Source organism: Asterias rubens, chromosome 2, assembly GCF_902459465.1.
Source record: "Asterias rubens chromosome 2, eAstRub1.3, whole genome shotgun sequence".
NCBI classification, from domain to species: domain Eukaryota; kingdom Metazoa; phylum Echinodermata; class Asteroidea; order Forcipulatida; family Asteriidae; genus Asterias; species Asterias rubens.
Window position 1 is genome coordinate 25479436 of NC_047063.1, and position 18270 is coordinate 25497705.

The window sequence follows — 18270 nt, forward strand, 5'->3', positions numbered from 1 at the left end:
ATATCGGGATGTAAACGTGCAGGTATTTGAGCAGCAAGATTGGGCACTTGCACGTATGTATTCTTGGTACTTACATTAGTAGGTTATATAAATCTTATGCCTGTTGAGAATAGAGATGCGTAATTGAAGCTTTTTTTTATATATTTGGTTTGCGGTAACACCATGTGTGTATCTACTTGGCAGGTAGAGTTTGTTCTTAATTAGAGAACTGTCTTTCTTTATTCTACTACCGCGGAGTAGATGTTCGGGGGTTTGGGAGACTTTTCAGTTCTGAAAAGACTACTACTCGGGCGGATGGTATAGAAAATAGGCTTTAGCTTATAGGATCGTGAAGCTTTTTTATCCCCCGAAATGCGTACAAGAAGCATTACTAACGCTTGATTTTGTATTCCTATCGGGATTATTCTTCCTGCGTGTACATATTGGCTCTGGAGTTTCAGCGATATCGCAAAAACGCTACCACCTTTTTAAAAGAAACATTCGAGGTTAATTTTATTGAATACAACTACATTTATATCAGCTTAAAACAACCAAACGGTTCCAAAAACCAAGGTATACATTACCTTTAACTTGTTTTAATATACATTGATAAGTAGTATTTCATTAGCTTGAATATTTTTGTTGTTCTGTGATGCAGTAAATGCCTCATGTATTATATTTGTTCAATAGCCATTAGGGCTACCAGACTGACTGGAAAAATGAGTAGACCCTATATAAATCTGGTAGTCTGTGGCTAGCCGCCCACCACCGGCCTATTTGACCTGCGCTGTAATTTTTGTTTTTATAAATTGTTGAGCGAATCTCATTCTAATAGGTACATTTCAGTATACCATGTTTCACATGCAAAATAATGCATACTAACTAGTTTTTTACGTTTTATGCTTTCCACAAAATTGCTCTTTCTAATTCTAGAAAGATAAGAATGAATGATGAAAACGTTGTCTTTCTCAGAGCCTTATACAATAATAATAACATGAATCTTACACACTACTGTAAGTCCTCATTTACTATGCAGACTCATGAGATTCTTCCTAATAATGGGAAACTGCATGCAGTGTAGGAGTTAAAATATTGGATATTCAGAGAAAAATATGACTCATTCAAATTGGGCAGACACTTTTGGATTCTTCCATTTTGTAGAAACTCCTTACTACTCCTTTCTCTATGCTACATGTATGCACTCAATACATTGTAAATGTATGTACATATCGTTTGTATGTACTAAGCCCCTACCCATGAATGGAATTACTGCTGAACCAACCCCTCTCCACTCATAGTGTTGGTTGAACACCCCTACGTATGTAATGGTAGTGTCTAATGGTAATAACTAGCCTAAGGGAGCACCAACTGTAAGTTGGTGGTTTACTATGGGCCATAAGAATCCAGTGTGACTGTACACTACATGTCTGTTGTCTTGTTGAATATTATGTTGTATGCATTGAAGCTGATCTATCTGCAGACTAGGCTGGCCAGTATTCGTAGAAGGTCGCATTCTGGTTTGTCGTAACATGAAATGAATGTTTCTGGATATCCTGGCTGTATGTAGGGATTATTGTGGAACATTTCTGAGTTTGGTGAGTACTGCATGATATGTTTCTATCAATTCATAACAAGTGTAATATTAATGGTGATTGTTTACATTTTTATTTATAATATGTAGGCCTGTCGACATGGCGTTTTGGCTACAGTACAAAACTGTATCAGCCTGTGTGCCCTGTGGACAAATTCACTTGAATCAGTATGGCCATGGGTGTACACAAATTATTTACATCTTCATGATTCTTGTAATTTCATATAAAAGGATGAGATAATTGACATGTTTTGCAGTAGAACACGCACATGTATGTTTTGTGTATGGAACAGAGAAATGGATATTAGTATATATCTGTGTAATACTAATATAAATACAAATTGAGTATGTCGTGTACATGCCTTTAATTTTGTTATATAACACTTTTCATGCCTAAAGGACGTCCCAAAGCGCTTCACATTAGTACCCTTAATCATTCATACATTAGATGTAATATCACATACAATGTCAATCTTATTCATTACCACAAAACAATGCTGTAAGAAAGAATCCATCAATGAAGATGTAATTAAAACAAGCTTCCCCTTGCTTACATGTCAAATTTTTAAACAAACCCTTTAGGCCAAGGTTGGAGGAGTTGATGTTTGAAAACAAAATGTAGCCTACATAAAATATACCCCCCCCCCCTAGATTACAGAGGTTGGTTTTGCCATTGATGCCCCCCCCCCCCCACTATCGTATGCTCCCATTGAGATGGAAATATTTGAATTTAAGTACCTGCAAAAAGGGCCAGTTGTCTTTCTTTTGTGTAACAACAAGCCACGCTGTGTGGAGTACCTTTGTCAGGTGATGAAAACTAGACTACCTTTAAACATCTGCAGTTATTCCAGACAGAAGAGTATCGCTGAAATATGGTATGCCAGCAAGACTCTAGAAAGAGTGATCTCTTGCCAGTAAAAATCAATCAGTGCTAGAACCTTTTGACATGTTCTTAAATCCAGAGATATAATGAAACAGGAGCTGTGTGAGGCGCATCACTGCAAGGCTCTCTCCTTCCATTTATTAACATAAATCTCATTTGACAGTTGACCCCATTGTGACCTGCAAATAATGTTAAGTGAATCAAAGCCCTTGGGTGCTATGTGTACACAGTACCTTTCAGTATGTAGCAACATATTCAAGGATGGTTAGCCTGTACATCAAGTACATGTTGTTCACTGGTGGCTACACCAAGGCACTCCAGAAATCTTTCTAATGGATCTGTGGGTTCAACTTAATTTGTTTAACCTCCTCTTTAAACAAAAAGTCTTTTTCACTTTTGGGGGAGTAAATTCATTTAAAATTTTAAAACGTCATCCAACAGAACTCTAACTATTTATTGCTTTGCCAATGTCAGGGATCTTTGTGCATGTTCAAAATAACCATCAAATTGTTTTGCATGGTTATTCTATTTTTATTTTCCCTTGACTTTTAGGCCAGTCTCAGATGTTAAAAAAATTAATTCAGAAAGAGAAATGATAATAAAGAAAATAAAGTAAAGTTGTCCACTATTACGTTTAATGCTATGCAGGTGTGCAGAATAATGTCCTTCTAATACAAAGATGCATTTTATTGAGGCAATAATAAATGAAATGTGCTATAGATTATAGAGTAATTGCTTCAAGTGGAAGACCTTCATCCATTTTCATACATTGTGTGGAGTCAAAATGCACAATCCTTAAAAGGGAGCATACACGCCTGGTTAAGATGCCCATTATTTGTTCCGATAGGTGGTACTCAATGTGATAAGAGACTTTGTATAGCTTGGCATGTATTTTTATGCATTGTGTACTATGCATGACCATCACATGAGTTTCCGCATAATCTGTTACATTGTAGCCATGTTAAACTGTAGAAACAAACCATTACCAACCATTTACAGAACATTATTTACCATTAGTCATTTGGCAACAATATACATATATACTGACATTGCTGAATATATCATGGAATAACATCTCACTGATAACTCTCCCAAAGGACTGCAACATGTAAAGCCAAAATAGGTTCCAAAAGTAGAAAATTCTTTATAATGTCGGTCTGCTCCCCTTTTAGAATCGGGACAAATTTATCTCTTTTTTCAGATTTCAAATAACAATTGAATGGTGGAATGACTTACTGTGTTGATTTCATTGGAAAGAGTTGCAGTTGAGCACTCTAAGGGCAGCTTAGCCCACTTTCCTTCTACTACTCAATCATGGTGTCCCAAGTGACGTCACTCTCAAATACTTTGGTATGTACCTCTTCATCCTATAGTGCATGATGGTTAACACATCTGTATATCATCCTTCTTGCTCAGTCCATCAGTCACTGCTAATGTCTTTACATTGCTATTCTTATGATACACGTATCACTCTATGACTCTTACCAAGTCAGACAAAATAAAACCAAGTCGTATAGAGGTGATGTCAAAAAGTGGGTTTGGTCAACTGGCCCTGACAGAGATATCTGGACAGGTGGACTTAAAGACCATCAGTATTTCCATTTCATAATTAAATCCGGAGGAATTAATTACATTGTGCTATATTCTAGGTCATGTATTTTAATACCTTGATATTCTACATCAGCCAATATCAGGAGATAAAATCTCAAGGATGTAATATTGAATTATGGGGAATATAAACAGCAGTGCCCTGATTGTAGGGACAGTCTGACTCCAGATTACTTCCTGTTTCTTTCTCTGGTGTCAGTAATACTTCTACAACTCCTTCCTGAAGTATCTTGAGTACAATTACACAAGTGGATAGATCATTTTCCATTTCCTGATATGGGTATATTCAGCAGTCTAGGGCAGACAAATAAAAAGTTCAATCCTACTAGGCCTGGTGGGTAAAGCAGCTGGTTTAGGATGGATTGTAAAATAAGATTTCTTGAATCTAGAACTGAAAATGAAGGACTTTATCCAATCAAAATTTCAACCATAAATATTTGAATGAACGGTAATGTTCATTATACAACATGGTAGGTCTAGACCTATTGGTATGAGTTAGTTTCACTTTCAGGAGATCAGACAAGATGGTGGTGTTTACCAGAAAACATACTGGATTTATACTGAGCAAGAAAAAGTACTAGGCTTATAGAGTGGTTATTGTGAAAGGTTTTAATCTGAAATCTTTATTGTAAAGTATGTACCAGTACCATTACTTCCAATCCTTCAGAGAAGTGAGTCTGTCCAAATCACTCTGCCCAAGTGTAGAGAATAACAGCATGACACCAAAAATCACTTATGCTTGTAAGCCAAGTATGGATGTGCACAAGAAGAAAACAAATTGATGGCATGCAGTTTCCTTAAGTTATTCTGAAAAGTCAGATCAAGTGATCACAATAAAACATAACAGTGTATTAAAATAAATTACAATAAATTTAACAAATTAATTAAACTTGCAGTTTACAATCTTTGGTGGATGGTTTGTTGCACACAAAAAAACCAGTAGATCAGAAAGAAACCTGAATTGGTAGGACTTGGAGTGTTACACATTACTATTGATACATGATGATGTTGTGATGCTGCAATTCAAATATTCTTGATAATGAAGTTTCTGAGTAGGTTTGATTATTTTATGACAAAAGGATTTAACTTTTATGATAAGCTGTCTTGACCTTTGGTTTTGGTTTGGTGCCAGCATAAAATGCCAGAGGTTGTGTTTTTATGACTTGCATGCGGTACCTTTGAAGCTGTCTCTGATTGGCATAAAACATATTGAGATATACTTAGTGATTTAAGCTCAAACCCTGTCAATATTAATTGATTATGAGGTGGAATAATGCTCATAAATCTTTCAGATTTCAAGAAGTCATGATGTCAAAGCAGATGGTAATTTAATCAGGAGTGCACTGCAATAATGTTGTTTTCCTTCAAGGAAGTCGTATCAATTCCCACATCTAGCGTGATGGTTAACTTGATCAAATATTGTAGGCCTACTACATGTAGGATGTCATCTCACACATTTTGAGGTTGCTTTCGAGTTTTTTAATAACGTTTTTGATTCAAAACAATTGCCAGTCGTACATAAGTATTTATAAAGTATTTCCTACTACATGTAGCAGGTTTAATGCTTGCAAATGTTCAACTAGTCAACTGATTTTCTTTCTTTTTTATTGTAATGCCAATGAAACTGAAAAACATTGTGCTCTTTCTCTGAAACAATTTCTTCTGTTGTTGCGTCAAAGTTGCTTTAATCTGAGACTTCTCACTACTCATGTTTTCCTTGAAATGGCTGTTATTTAGGCCTAAGTACTAGCTTGTGCCTATTTTAGATGTCTCCAAGTGAGGTTGTGCTAATATAAAAATGATGGAAACTACAATCATACAGAAAACAAGAGGTCTAGATTCATCAAACCATCGGTTACTTTCTATAAATATCAGTTTCATATGGAATCTGTGATGCGTGTAATGTTTCATTGATGCGCTCATGGCCCTAACTGAGCCCAGAGTGTCAAATAACAACATGCACTTGGAACTAGCGCTGTGGGAACTTTTATCTAGTTGGAAATGACCCAACATTTGGCAGTGTTCAAGGCAAATTGCTGTTTTATGATGTTAGGGTTACTGTAGTACAATGCAATGTTGTTACTTGAACATATCACATAGTTAAACCTTGTTTTCTCTAGGGGTTATGTTAATGTTAAAAGGAGACTACTTTGTGCTTTTGAACAATTTGTTTGGGAGTGGCTTGTCAACTTTGCTTTCTTGTTTTGATTTATTGCGCACTATGATTAATGAAGTGAAGTGGTAAACATCCTGAGAGACAGCAAGTTGATGTCTTTAATATCATCAGAAAGTGGTGGAACGGCAGTCATGGAACTGAGAGCTGGTGAGCTATGCCTTCATCTGGCATTGAATTTGACTACTAGTACTAGGATAATATAAAGACGTCACACGTTATTTACACAATTACATTGATGCTTGTGTTACATAATAATTGCAGGCTGCCATCGTGTTGTATATGTCAAGCAAAGGCATTAATGTCGATTAATCACAATGTGTCAACAGACAATTAATTGAAAAGATCACTTCTTAAGTTTTCTTGTCAAAAATTGATATTTGGTGAGGCTTTTGATTGAGTAATCTAAATACATGAATAACAAAACTATTTGAAGTATCAACCATCATGTCACAAGACCTTCACACTGATTTCTACTGGAGTCAGTTCAGTTATTCTTCCTCCATGGTTGTATAGTGACATGTAGGCTGTCCTACACAGATTGTATTGGAAATCTAAGTCACCCTCAAGACCCCATAAGGCTCCCTGATATTACAATACACACAAGTGTCTTTTATTAAAATATAAATTCCAGTGAGAGTCACAGCTCGTAATATCCAATATTCAATTGCTCCTTTGTTGGATGCCACAATTGTGTGTCTTGGGGACTTCAGAACATAATTCTCTGAACACGAAAGGTCTGAGGGGTTGTGAGGGTCAGGTGGTCTCAATCAATCCAAATTTAGCTTGATTTCCCTAAAGAGAAAGCTGGAACCTTCAGCATGACCTCTGGTTCATCAGGGGTGACATCCAATAAAAAAAAGGGTTTATTGTAGTCACATGAGAGTCTCACCCAGGTTGGGCTCCTGCGCTGGGCTCCTGCGCTGGGCTCCTGCACTGGGCTCCTGCGCTGGGCTCCTGCGCTGGGCTCCTGCGCTGGGCTCCTGCGCTGGGCTCCTGCGCTGGGCTCCTGCGCTGGGCTCCTGCGCTGGGCTCCTGCGCTGGGCTCCTGCGCTGGGCTCCTGCGCTGGGCTCCTGCGCTGGGCTCCTGCGCTGGGCTCCTGCGCTGGGCTCCTGCGCTGGGCTCCTGCGCTGGGCTCCTGCGCTGGGCTCCTGCGCTGGGCTCCTGCGCTGTGTTGGGGAGTCCAGGGGCTACACCTCCATGGTACAACGGAATACAATGTAACAACAATCAGAAAATATTGCAGGCAGTAGGCCTATTGGTTGGAGGAAAACCTGTTTAATTTATTGACATCATTGTTGAGGAATTGAGGAATTAGACCTTCATGTGACTGTGAATATTGTAGGAAAACATAAACACGGCCAGCTGAAGTTGCTTTTGGGAGGTGACCAGCTGTAAAGTTTGAAAGTGACATTTAAATGAGAAGAAAGTGAACCTGCTGTATCTTTTGTTTAGGTCAAGGCTGTGGTTTGAGGCCATCCTCCCTGACTGTTTATTTTGTTGTTATTTCCTGCTACTGGAACTTGTTTGTAATCATCACTCAAGTCAACAGTGTTGTTTACACTGCCCTCCAGCAATAAACAGATTTGCATAAATTAACCTTGTTTCATTGGAGATTTCAGTTCACATGCAACTATGTACTGACTGAATGAACAATACAAACAGATAAAAAGGCAATTTATAAATAATCAATTAACAGTTACCTTGTGTTTCTTTGGTTGTTGCTGATTTCCTTGTAAATAATAGATGTGACTGAGAGATAGGGACTTTCTTTGTACAACGCAAGTTGTTGTCCAGTAATGATTTCTACTGAAGGGCTGTGGACTCATAGAGCAAGGTAGGATGGTGGGTGACAAAGCTCCATGTGGTTATGAATGCATGGTACATTACTTCTCTCTCATTCTGGTATATCAGTCTACTATGGGCCTAATTTTAATGCATTTAGGCCAAATACTAAAATTACCCGCCCGCATCCTTTTTTTTATTTTTATTTTTTTTAATTCAAAAGGACTGGCCTAGGAGCTTTTCCAGAATCTAACGTGATGCTCTCAAACACTTCTAACTGTCTGATCATAAAAGAATACTAGTGAATGACTACCATCAAATCTTTTTATTTAGTGTTATCCGACCCTGTTAGGTAAGTGTTAACACAGGTCCTCATGCAACTAATAGGTATAAAATAAGTTTGCGCTTGATTCAAACTGAAGGATTGGTGGCCTGTTTGATAATATTAAGCGGCCATCTTGAAAAAAAAAAAAGTAAATAGTAAATAATAAGGCCCTCATCCTCCTCTTTTTTGAAAAATCCGGACGATCAACTGACATTTTTTATTATTTGGCCTTATACCTTTGTTAAAATTTGTAATTACTTCAAAATAAATTACCGTAGAAACTTACTTGGTGAGAAGCACTGCAGCTGTTAAACAGTGTAAACTATTTTGTGAAATGATTTTGTTTGAAGTATTAGAGGTGTTTTGGAAAAACGTTCACCCCAAAACACTTTCTTAAATAGATAGGTGTACATTCACGAATTCTGGGGTCTCTGGCGAGATACAATTTGTATCGATGCGCCTCGCTTAGCGAGGATGGATTCAATATTCCTTTTGAAAATACTGTGACAGTTTTTTTTGCAAAGAAAACAGTTGATTGAATTGTTTCCCGATGCAGAGTGCATACTGAACTGGTACACAACAATGCTTGTTCAGGGGCCATTTATTTGCCAGTTAACAGTCACAGAGCAGGTCTACAGTGTGCACCCTCCAAATGACCAGTCTTCAACCAACCAGAATGCAACCAGAATGCATTAACTCTGTGGGATATTTATTAGCTGTTCCGACCTACCGTCGGAACAGGTATTGTTTCTGTCGAGATTAATTTTTTTTTCTTTTTCTTTGTTTCCGCCTAATTGCACACATTTTTTCTTTAAACCTAATCTCCTAGACCATAACTTCAAAAGAGTGAAATCATATACCAAATTGAAGCTTAGAACATAAGCTTTACTCTAAACGTAAACAAAATTAAAAATCTTAATTAATTAGCCACGTTATCTTCATTTGAATATAACTGGATGCAGTCGCTTCCATGTTATTGTTAAATATTCTCTTTGGTAAATGCCATACAGTATGTACCTACCATGAGTTGTGACTTCTTGAGATGAGTCTACGCATTTGAATATAACTGGATGCAGTCACTTCCATGTTATTGTTAAACATTCTCTATGGTAAATGCAATTCAGTATGTACCTATCATGAGTTGTGACTTCTTGAGAGGAGTCTACTCAAGTCTCTTTTTCTTGTTTTTCTACATACGTTCTGGACCACAGCGCAGTCTCTGTTTCTTTGTTTCCTAACCGAGTTCTGGACCAATATACTCTGTACAAGAAGGTAGGTTTAGGGTTTTCGTTTAACGAACGTGCGTATATAAATAGGGGTTTTTGACAACGACATACCATGGTGTCCACAGAATTACACTAAACTTAAACAGTTTGAAGATAATGACAGTTGAAAGCTTCCCTTAAAATATTACTTGCTGTGGTGTTGTAGTTTTTGAGAAATGAGTGAAAGAATTTCAAATATAGACTCCGAGGTGGCGTCGTCCGTGGACGAACGTGCGTAATTGAAAAGGGGTTTTTGACGACGACGACGTCGTCGTCAAAAACCCCTAAAGGCATATAATACTACATTTCAACCCTACTTAATAGTTATAGGCGTTAGCAGTTCATATTTAGTGACAATGTTCGCAAAATCATGAAACAAGAATTATTTCGCCGGATCATAATCCCCTCTGTTGATATACATACATGTAAACACTCGGAGTGCGCATTGGCCCTTTAAGCCTGGTGGTCATCAGTCGCGCTTACTCATGCGATACCTGCGAGTTCGAATCTCCGTGCGATAACAATATTTTTTTTTATCCCCCAAAACTAAAAAAATATTTCTTTTTGTAATATTTAAGTTAGATTCTTATCTTTATATCGATAGTGTTGCCTTTTCTTTTTCTCAGTTGTTAGCCCAACACAACATGTGTGCATGCATGACACGATGATGTTTGAAAAACACAGTAAGCGGAAAATGGTGATCATAAGCGCAGAGTTTGGTAGTTAAGAGTTCTGTGAAATCAAATCGTACTAGATCAAACATCAAAAATTTTAAAAATCGTAATTAATTAACTATGTGACCCATATTTGCATATTTAATTGGGAAATCTTTGTAGCACCATATCTCAAGAAGTACACTGCCGTTTTTTAGACTGTTTGTAGTTAAAGACTCATTGGGGATTGGAGATTAATTTTGAAAAACCGTGACCTCAAGTTGACCTCTACTTCCGGGTCAACCCAAAGTGTGGCAATATCGATTTTCAAACTGTTTTCAGTTAGAGACTCCTTGGGCATTGGAGATTAGCCTTAGGTTACCATGACCCCATGTCTACCTCTACTTCCGGGTCAACCGCAAATGGCACCATAACTCATTCAGCATTTTCGTCTTTTTTTCAATGATAGACTCCTTGGTCATTTTAGCTCATAATCCAAGCAAAAGAACACGGAACAGCTTTGTGTTTGTTCACAAACACCTAATGTCTAGTTAATGGTTGTTTTATTATCCCACTTTAATAGAAAGCGCATAATTACATAACCATTGAATTGGATATCTACTATGAGGATTGTGAGTTAAACCATTGTGCATTTGACTACTGTACATGCTACCATAGAGCATGATCCTACAGTAGAAACCATTGATAAAGGTGGACAGTTATGTACATAGCCACTGGGCGCAAGTAAGTCCATACTGTATTTGAGGATCATCCTCAAGTACAGCTTGGTTCTATTGATGACATGCATTCAAACCAAAGCGTTTAGTAGAAAATTTCCAGAACCCAATTTTCTTGATTTGTTTTAGTAACTTAACCTTTTGGTTTGATTAATTATAGGCCTAATTGCCTTCATACAAGCTGAAGGGCATTACTCTGTTCTAAGATGTTTCCAAAGATCAAACAAGAAACCATGTGTTTTATAAAACAGACGACGGAAGGATTGTATCTAAAGGGAATACGAGTAGAAGAAACCAAAGTGCCAATTACTGGTAATTGTACACTACATTGTGAAACCAAACAGTCATTAAGTAGAGAGTCTTCATGATTAGTAAGACACTCATTTGCAATCTTGGTCTGTACAAATTTAAACACGCCCATGTTTTGACATTCCTGGGGCCATAAGGGTTGACATAGTACTTGCATTGATCATGGCAATGGTGACCACATGTCTATCTGATCTAGTTACACCAGGGTAACAAGAGGCACAACAACTATGAAATATGAGCCTGAAAATGTCAGAATATCTTACTGAGATCCTCTGTGAGAGTCACAAGGAGTAGGCCTAAAGTAATAGCCTATGTGATTATAATATAGTCTTGGAACAAGTATTAGTTGATCATGGTTTGCCAAAAATAGTTCATGGCCTGACGTTGATCAAGTTTTGTGTAACAAAAATCGAAAACCAATCCAATAGTAAGTGCTGAGTTTACAGTGCTTATATTATCAAAACCAAAATTAACAATTCAATATTGATAAACTAGATGTAATTTATGCATGGCCAACTTCTGAAATCTTGTATGTTTTAGCTTTACAAAGGGGACCAATATCCAGGCCTGATACTTCACGGAGGCAACGAAGGTGATTGCCTCCGTTGCCCTTTGCCATTGCCTTGGTGCCCTTGAAATGCTCTAGTAGAAATTACAAAAACGAAGCATACAGGCCTGAATATCCTTTGAATGAGTCAGTTCTTCATAGATCCATCAAATGTTGAACTTTGTTCTCTTTTGGTAGGAGCATGTCGAAGCATGTTAGAGGGATGTGGGGGCACTAAACCGAGGAACATTTGAACTTGAAAACCAGCAATTAATTGGTTCTTTAGTAAGAGTGATATATCGACAGTATTAGGAAAATAAGTTGTAAACTAATTATTTGGTACAACATGTAGTTTAAAGACACCATGGTGTTGAAGCCTGGTTGCAGTATTCTAGCCATGTCGTGTGTTCATTGACCCCCTATTCCTTGAACACAGTAAATGATTCACAATTAACTTGAAAGGGAAACTCACAATCAATCCTAGCTTTATAGATTTGACCCCTCAATCTTGTCCTGTTGAATACAAGTGCCTATCACTAAGCCCTTGTTAAATTGATCTACCATAATCAGGGGATTTTCATATTGATTAAGGGATTAGACTGTGCTGGTGTTTAGCCTCTCCTTTTGTATGTGTCCTCAAGTATTTCCACTTTTCCTCAGTCAAACATGAAGTTGAGAAGGTAATTGACCATCAACAAATTAGTGGCAGGAGGTCTAGATTTGTTGGGTAGCTCTGTCCATGCTCTTTCTTACTGAATAGGATTTATTTCAATCTTTCTGCTAATGAAACCAATGGATGTATTGTTCAAAAGCATTGTAACTAAGGCCTTAACGATTCCTTTGAAGAAATTACTTCACTGACATAAAAACCCCTGCTGTGGAGAACGGATAAGTGAGTTCACTTTGGGGTTCAGCTTTTAAGAGAACTAGCTTTAAGTGTGAAATAAAAGCAGAATTTAATTAGCTACCCCAACTGGAAAGTTTTAAAACGTCAATGAATAGTCAACAAAATCACAAAAACCCACCAAAACAAAGATTCGCATTTAGCTTCACAAGGATTGTCCTCTCTTAAATTGTCAAATTTGTTTCAAATCATGAAAGAAACAGACAAGGATTTATGTGTTCATGGTCTCAATCAGATTTTCAGGTTGGGTTGATGATCTTTAAGTCTTCTAAAATGTCAGCAATTGATTTATTATATAAATTAGCTGAAGGGTCATTCTAAAGTATCTTATACTCTGGGGTCATGTGAAGGGGGCAATGTTCCCTAGGCTAGTTGACTCTGCCCATGCTCTGCCCTTGTTGCATTTCTTACACCACTGTTGGTGGGTCCAGGCTTAAATTACTGTATGCTTGACACAAGGGTATGGTCATCTATAGATTGATGAGGTTCCTGTCAGCCAAGCATCCCACAGTGTTTTTATAAAACATATTTCATGACTGAGGCCACTGATATCCTGCTTGGCTTTGGACAGATGTTGTTTTTTCACATGTGGTGATTGCAGTTGAGTGAATCATCTTCGCTGTTGCTCCAGTAATTCTATGAACTCAAATATATATATATGTAGGCCTTGAGGCGTATTGAGTCATAGAGTATTTGACATCATATGCTGCGTATACAGTAGCAATGGCAGGACATTAAGCAGGGCGAATGATTTATCATTTGGCTAAAGCACAAAGCTTGCTTTCACTCTACCTCCAAGCCTTCACAAACCAGTCCTGGCTCCAGACCGAAAAGACACTGATGGCTTATTTCTTCAGTAAACATTGAACAACCAATGATTGTCACATGATCTAGCCAACATGTACATGCACACTTAATTAATTTGACATTAACGATAATTTCCAAGACTACTTGAGACACCATGTGTTAAGTTTGTAAGTACATTTTTTTTATATATATAAAAATAGGGCCTATAAATTCACATTATGTTTGTGAATGTGCAAGATTTGTAATGAGAGTAATTCAGTAATCATAGCGTAAATCACTATATCACTAGTAATGTGTTGTATGCACTGTTTTAACATTTTACTTGTGAAACATGAAACTTCATGATGCAGTTTGTCTAGATGTGAAGGTAGAAGAGGATTGTTGGCTAGAAATACAGCCACAAGAAGGATCTTGAATGAAGACTAGCACTAAACATCAGCAGTCACTGATGATGGCCTACAGTGTTAAGAGGCTTTCTACTGCAGATCTAATTACACATCATAAGGGGATACAATTAGCATTGACCAACCTGTCTCAAGTAAACACACACACACCAGATACACCAGATTCCTTGAAACTGGATATAATCAAATTTGCCAAGTAGGCCTATATCATGTACTTGCTCATTCCTATAGGGGCAATGAAGTGCAAAAGGCCCAAGATTGATTCATTTTGGTCTCTATTATAACGTGAAAAAATCCAGAAGCTCAAGCCAGGGTAGTGAGTTAGGATTCCTTGTTTAAGTGATGTGCTATTTCCTGGTTGGACCATCTTACCATTGGACCGTCATACCATTGGATGTGGAGGTTTTCCAGCTGGAGTCCAGCCATAAAGTGGTCCATATCCTATAATCAAAAGGCCATCAACAAAAAAGGCTAGCAACAAAAAGCTGATACTTTCTGATAATTCTCACCTAGATTCTTTTTGATCAAATGTTATTGAAAGCCAGCTGGTGTGTTCCTAATTGGGGATCAATCACCAGCTTCTAAAATGAACCTGATGTTCAGACACATCTTCAGACAAGAATATTGTACGTAGAATTGTCCACTTTTCTAATAGTTAACAACTCTTTCATCTGTTACAGTAAGTACCCCAGTAGTACTTACATCAACTCTGTGCCAACTGTTGAAATAATGACTCCCACTCCAACACCCTCCCCTACCTAGTCATGTATGGTCCTACACCACCTTTATGAAGAATTTAACACCAAGTTGTCAACAGTTTGAATGATCCTGCTATTTGTGGGACCACAAGGCCTTCTGAGAGATTCTTCATTGTCCACCAGCCTTTAAGTTATTCTCTTTTCAAACTGAGTTGAGAAAATAAACACTCTGGTGGATGGCCTTTGGCAAAAACAAACAAACTGCAGCTCTCTCTCTCTGTAATGCTTTGCCTTGCATCCACTTTCCTTTCTCCATCATATTTGTATGAATGCATTTTCCAAGGGGCAGGGAGGGAGGGAAAAGGTTATGTATGTAAATGTAGCGCAACTGTGAGCAGAGTGGACATGTTCTGCAAGCCTTGTCAAGGTATAAGTGTTTTCATTTTCATATACATTGGTTTGTCAAATCGTGCATTGCTTTTCGATTAGGTTGTTATCCATCCTGGGTTTTTAGATGAATATGTTGTCGTCATGACGTTGAATTGTTCGCTATTTCTTCATCTGGCAAGTAGGCCTGTGAATTTTTTTGCTATTTCTTCATCTGGCAAGTAGGCCTGTTAAGAATTCAAACCAATCTAGTGAGTTCAGTTGAAATAGAACTGACAGACTTAAAGATTTATTGTGCATGCTAACAATGTGAGACCAATGATCTCCTATATAAATGGTGGACTTGGACATTGCTGTTCAAAGAAGTTCTTTTAAGCATTTTTCATGATATGAAATGACCAGAATATGACTGTCAACATGTGCCTGGGCAGAGAGGGAAGTGTTGTGTCATGCCACGTCAGCCTATCAATACCTAGAGCTTTCAAGTAAGTTGTACGCTATGTAGGTAAGGAACAAGCTACATCATCAACATGTAGTCAAGTGATTATTGTGAACATGGCTGCGTGGCTACATTAGATGTTGAAATAATTTAGCTTTACCTTCTTGGATACAATGGTCGCAGTAGATTCTGTGTCCATACTCCAAATCCAACCTTAATGCTCAATTGTCTTAAATCATGGTGGTCTATTCAGTGAACATTACAGTATGTACATATTATAAGAGCACCACAGTCGAATGGTATAATGCTATGGGGGTCAAGATCTGGTGTTCTCAGAGTGTGGGTTCTAGTCCTGGCTCTTGTGTTGGATCTTTGTCCTTCAGATTGGATGTGCTGCATCACCTTATATTATTTAGGTAACCCAAGCTGTCTTTAATGTGTGAGTAACTTACAAGGAACACCTTGTTATCCATGGGTTCATGGTTCTAAGAAACAGGTAACCAAAGACATCAGATTTGTAGGAGTTATTAAAAACCTGTGCAGAAGGCTTTATTAATTATCTTGTGTAGGCAAAACTTGGTGTGGTAAATAGTACAGTGACACTTCATTGTTGCTGTGCATTCAGGCTTTGCAGGTGCTCTCCTATTGTAGTGTTACCATAGCAACCTCATAACGGAATACTACCATCTGTGCTTAATGGCCTTTTTAATGCATTTGAAATAAGTGATAAACAAACTAGCAACAGTTTCAGCTATTGATTCTAAGATAATGGGCATACCATGGAGGAAGGAAAGGGACTCATAATTTCCACGTAAATAGTATGAGAGAATCTAATAGACCTTTATTATGCTGCCTCCATCTCGGTCATGTTCCTTGTATCAAATAACAATAATGTATGCTAAATAGGAACTTAATAAGAAACTATTATTGTGTTTATCTAGCCTCAGTTTGGTTACATTGTTATCAATGGGGAAAGTGAAGATGGCTGCACCATGAAAGGTCTATAGAGTTAAAAGGACTATCTTTTATTTTCCATTGAAATGTGACATTAAATTCTTATCACTTAAAATGTTAATGATCATAATGGATTTTCACATCCATGATAATACCTGAAACTAGTCTTATATTCACTTCATATTCTTAATCATTCGATTTCCAAAAGCACTTTCTTTCTTTTTTGTTTGTGGAATTGTGACATAATTTGTTTACACTTTTCACTTACAGTGTTACATACCATTGATATATTCCTATCCATAATCTTACCATGGAGGGTAATCTTACCATGGAGGGTAATCTTACCATGGAGGGTAATCTTACCATGGAGGGTAATCTTACCATGGAGGGTAATCTTACCATGGAGGGTAATCTTACCATGGAGGGTAATCTTACCATGGAGGGAAATCTTACCATGGAGGGAAATCTTACCATCGAGGGTAATCTTACAATGGAGGGAAATCTTACCATGCTGGGAAATCTTACCATGGAGGGTAATCTTACCATGAAGGGAAATCTTACCATGGAGGGTAATCTTACCATGGAGTTTAATCTTACCATGGAGGGTAATCTTACCATGGAGGGTAATCTTACCATGGAGGGTAATCTTACCATGGAGGGTAATCTTACCGTGGAGGGTAATCTTACCATGGAGTGAAATCTTACCATGGAGGGTAATCTTACCATGGAGGGTAATCTTACCATGGAGGTTAATCTTACCATGGAGGGTAATCTTACCATGGAGGGTAATCTTACCATGGAGTGAAATCTTACCATGGAGGGTAATCTTACCATGGAGGGTAATCTTACCATGGAGGGTAATCTTACCATGGACGGTAATCTTACCATGGAGGGTAATCTTACCATGAAGGGAAATCTTACCATGGAGGGTAATCTTACCATGGAGGGTAATCTTTCCATGGAGGTTAATCTTACCATGGAGGTTAATCTTACCATGGAGGGTAATCTTACCATGGAGGGTAATCTTACCATGGAGGGTAATCTTACCATGGAGGGTTATCTTACCATGGAGGGTAATCTTACCATGGAGGGTAATCTTACCATGGAGGGTAATCTTACCATGGAGGGTAATCTTACCATGGAGGGTAATCTTACCATGGAGGGTAATCTTACCATGGAGGGTAATCTTACCATGGAGGGTAATCTTACCATGGAGGGTAATCTTACCAAGGAGGGTAATCTTACCATGGAGGCAAATCTTACCAGGAACTAGTGTAATATTTATCCATGTTCTTTAATTCCTTATGTTTTTGTTCAACAGGCTGCCTGAAGTGACAATCTAGCCTCTGTTCATCCACTGTGTATAGGTAAGTACCACACAATTCTAGTGTTTTGGTTTATATCACATCTTGGGGTCTGTGCTTTGTAGTGTTTTGGTAACCATGTAATAAATGCTGTGCTTTGTAGTGTTTTGGTTATCATGTCATAGATGCTGTGCAATGTACTTAGCACTAGGCAACAAACAATGTTTATTCTACACTTGAGTTACTACCAACCATCCATAAATATCCATATTCTCCTCACTATATGGACAACATCATGGTGTATGGTCATAAACACAATCTATCTTCAGCTGCTGCTTTTGCTGCTTTCCATCAACTGATCAATTTCATACCAAAATATTTTATGATTACACATTCCATGACATTAATTATTCTTTGCATTCTCTCCCTGGTATTTTCATACTCAAGTTATGAACAAAACATTAAATGGTCTGAAATATTTTCTGTTTGCATGGTTGTTCACATTTGTATGGTTAGA

General features: G+C 37.7%; 1 protein-coding gene across 2 annotated transcripts in view; it reads left to right on the forward strand.

Annotated features, from left to right (window-relative positions):
- The first annotated feature begins 1360 nt into the window (after positions 1 to 1360).
- LOC117304172 (dystroglycan-like) overlaps positions 1361 to 18270 on the forward strand; it is a 56264-nt gene continuing 39354 nt past the window's right edge. The window contains exons 1-3 of one of the 2 annotated variants that reach the window (XM_033788648.1): positions 1361 to 1574; positions 9557 to 9617; positions 17771 to 17816. The gene's annotated coding sequence lies outside the window, so the exon portion shown is untranslated. The remainder of the gene's footprint in view (positions 1575 to 9556; positions 9618 to 17770; positions 17817 to 18270) is intronic. The other variant, XM_033788647.1, reaches the window with a different exon arrangement.